Genomic DNA, 4,201 nt, shown 5'->3' on the forward strand with positions numbered 1-4,201 from the left:
CAATGAATTATAAATTAATATAAAATTAATTCTTTAACAGAAAAATGAATGAAGAACAAAAGCCACTACAGAATAAAAAAATTAAAGTAAAACAAAAAAAGCAATAACACAAAATTCAAATATATAAATTCCGTATTATTTTACTTAATATTATCAATTTTCAAGAAAATGGAAACATTGTGTAGTAAGGTGTAGAAATATAATTAAAAATAAAAATTAATAAAAAATTTTAGTGGTAGTTGGGCACCACACATTAACAGTACGAAACTATTCTTATCAATTGACTAAGTGTGCATCTAACAATTTACTTTAAAGAAACAATCCATGATATGTCATCCAAAATAATGTTGAGTTAAATGTGATTAAATATGAGGAAATTATGTTTAATTTTTCATAAATAATTTTTACTTTTTTATTGCAAACATATCCTATACTAAATTCCCCTTTGACAATTTATGTACTTGTTTCTTGACATTAGTTACATTTTTCAGAATGCTGTTAACATTCTTACTAATAGTGTTCTGGTTGTTTTGTATCCAGTACTTTAGTTTCCCACCCTTCCCTAATCCCTTCCACACTTCTCACATTGTATTTGAAATAAATTCTCACCTTTTGATCTTTTATAGTTGACTTGTAATGGAAACCAAGCTTTGATTTTCAAAGGATAAAGATTACAAAAATTCAAAGTCCTTTGAAGAGAAATTTGGAAAAAGTTAATTATCTTAATAAAATAGATCAGTATGCAGCCAATAATGATAGAAGAGAATATTAACAAAATTACTTTGGTTTAAAAAGAGAAGGTACATATTTTTAGCAAGTGTTAAATATCTGCTTTGTTTAAATTTGAGATTATGCTAATTAATCTGCTATTTACACAGTAAATCCTATTTTATCGTTAATGTTGAAAATTAGAGCAATATGTACTCAAACTTGTAGCTCTTTATTTTGGCTTTGGAATTTTGGAGTTTTTGAAGAATAGTGTCTAAAAATTTGCTTGAACAAAATTTATCTTCTAGTATTTCATTGGACTTGTTGTTATGTGCCATCGAGTTGTTTATGACTCATAGCGACCCTACGTACAAGAGCTCTAAATGCTCTTCTATCCTGTGCCAACCTAGTCATCTCAAACGCACTTATTCCTACTGCTCCAGTCACAGAATCGGTCCATCTCATTGAATGTCTTCCTCTCCTGCGTTGCCCCTCCACTCTGCCAAACATGATGTCCCTCCCCAAGGACCAGTCCCTCCTTGCAACATGCCCGAAATATGTCAGACGAAGCTTCAGAATCCTTGACTCCAAATAGCTGTCCGGCTTCACACTCTCTGGGACAAACCTGTTTGTTCTCCTAGCAGTCCATGGTATATTCAACACTCTTCTCCAGCACCACAGCTCAAAGGCATCAATTCTCTTTCTATCAACCCTACTCACTGTCCGACATTCTAATGCATAGCACATAATTGCGAAGACTATAGCCCGGATCAGGCACACCTTAGTCTCCTGTCTGATGTTGTTGCTCTTCAGTACTCTAGAGAGGTCCCTCACAGCCAACTTTCCCAATGCAATTCGTCTCTTGATTTCCTGGCAGCTGTTACCAAGAGTGTTGATTGTGGAGCCAAGTAAACTAAAACTGCTAACTATTTCAGTCTTTTCACCATCTGTACTGATGCTGCCAATTGGCCCATTGGTGAGAATCTTCGTTTTCTTGATGTTGAGCTTCAGTCCATATAGGAGGCTGCAGTCCTTGACCTTCTGCAGCAAGCACTTCAGGTCCTCCTCAGTTTCAGAGAGCAGGGTTGTGTCATCCGCATAACACAGGTTGTTGATGATTCTTCCACCAATCCTGATGCCACATTCTTCTTCACATAGCCCAGCATGTCAGATGATCTGTTCTGCATACAAGTTGAAAAGGTATGGAGACAGAATACATCCCTGATGAACCCCCTTCTTGATTTTGAACCATGTAGTGTCTCCTTGCTCTGTTCTGACAACTGCCTCTTGGTCCAAGTATAGGTTTCTCATTAGCACAATCAAATGTTCTGGGATTCACATTCTTCTCAAAGTCAGCCACAACTCGTTGTGATCCACACAGTCAAAAGACTTTTCATAGTCAGTGAAGCACAGATAGACATTCTTCTGGTATTCTTTGCTTTCTGCCAAGATCCATCTAACATTAGTGATAATATCCCTAGTACCACAACCTCTTCTAAATTCAGCTTGCACATCTGGCAGTTCTCTGTTGACATATTGTTACAAATGTTTTTGGATAATTTTCTGCAGAATCTTGCTTGCATGTGATATTAATGATATTGTTTGATAATTTCCACACTCTGTTGGGTCACCTTTCTTTGGAATGGGAACAAATATTGATCTTTTCCAGTCAGTGGGCCAGCTGGCTGTTCTCCAAATTTCTTGGTACGACTTAGTGAGCACAGCCAGGCTTGTGTCTGTCTTTTGATATAGGTCAATCGGTATGCCATCAACTCCTGGAACCTTGTTTTTTGACAATTCTTTCAGAGCAAGTTGAACTTCCTCCTTCATTACCATAGGCTCTTGCTCATATGTCATTTCATGAAATTCTTCTGTTTCATCCAATTCCTTCTGATACAGTGACTCTGTGTATTCCTTCCATCTTCTCTTAATACTTCCTGGATCATTTAATATTCTGCCCAAAGCATTCTTAAGTATTGCCACCCGTGGCTTGAATTTGTTTTTCAGCTCCTTCAGCTTAAGAAATGCTGAGCAAGTTTGACCCTTTTGATTTTCTGACTCAGATCTCTGCACATTTCATTATAGTATCTTGCTTTGTTTTCCCGGGATGCCTTTTGAAATTTTCTGTTTAGCTCTTTGATTTCTTAGTTTCCTCCTTTAGCTTTGGCTTCTTGGCTCTCTAATGCAATATTCAGAGTCTCATCTGACATCAATCTTGGTCTTTTCTTCTTTTTCAGCCTTTGTAATGATCTTCTACATTCTTCATGGACGATTTTCTTGATATCCTCCCAGAGCTCATTTGGTCTACGGTGATTGGTGCTCAAGGCCTCAAACCTGTTCCTGAGATGCGTTTTGTTGGTTTGTTTTGTTTTGTTTTTTCCCATGCTGTAGTATTTTTAGTTTTGTCCTTTTTATTCACATCACCTAGAGGTCATTTCATCCACTGCTCTGTTTTGCAGCCAATCTCTTGTCTCTTTCTTCAGCAATGGTAAGACGGATACCCTTTCCTCATGGAAGAGAAATCCATGGTTTATCGCCTTTGCCAATAACAAAAATGTTGGAAAGCCGAGTGGCAAAGCTATTGCCATTGGCATCTTTCACATGAACCACATCAAAAGACCCAGGATGTGTCTCTCTGTTGGTGATCACACCAATTCTTCCCAGGTTAGCACCTCCAGTCACCATACACAGGTTACCAGTATCAAGCTTGATGAAATCACTAATCTTTCCAGTTTCCAAATCAATCTGAATGGTGTCATTCACCTTGATGAGAGGATCAGGGTAGCACATGGTTTGAGCATCATGGGTCACCAGATGAGGGATTCCTTTTGTGCCCACAAAGATCCTTCTTACTTTGCATAACTTGTACTTTGCTTCCTCAGATGTAATGCGATGAACAGCAAATCAATCCTTGGTGTCAAAGATCAAATGAAAATTCTTTCCAGTCTTGTCAATGCTGATCATATCCGTAAAACCAGCAGGGTAGGTTATATAAGTTCGGACCTTGCCATCAATCTTAATGAACCGCTGCATGCAGATTTTTTTTAACCTCATCTCCTGTCAGGGCATACTTAAGCCTGTTTCATAAGAAAATTATCAATGGCAGACATTCTCTCAGTTTGTGAGGACTGGTAGATTGACGAGGAGCAGATACACCAGTAAGTTTGTCCAGCATCCAATACTTTGGAGCAGCTACATGCTTCAGATGTTTCTTGGGACCATGAGCCATGGCTTCACTAGGCACAGAAAGAGCCCTGAGATGGTTTTGAAATTTGAGTGGGATAGACTAAAGATCAAATTTTGGTTCCCGTGGACTTGATTTAACTTTCCTCAACTTCAGCTTGAACTTGCATATGAGTACTCTTATTATTTTATAAGATTTCTACAAAGATGGCGCACACTTTTCTTACCACCTACTCATTCACTGCTGCCAAGCTGACTCATAGCTGAGACACCAGCGGGTTTTCAGAGATTGTAAATATCAAGGGAGAAG

General features: G+C 38.0%; 1 pseudogene; it reads right to left on the bottom strand.

The window, feature by feature from the left end:
- Positions 1 to 3,144: 3,144 nt before the first annotated feature.
- On the bottom strand, positions 3,145 to 3,937 carry LOC102858944 (annotated as a pseudogene).
- Positions 3,938 to 4,201: the final 264 nt, after the last annotated feature.

This window comes from Elephantulus edwardii, unplaced genomic scaffold (assembly GCF_000299155.1).
Source record: "Elephantulus edwardii isolate Elephantulus edwardi_28Jun2011 unplaced genomic scaffold, EleEdw1.0 scaffold00008, whole genome shotgun sequence".
Taxonomy (NCBI): Eukaryota; Metazoa; Chordata; class Mammalia; order Macroscelidea; family Macroscelididae; genus Elephantulus; species Elephantulus edwardii.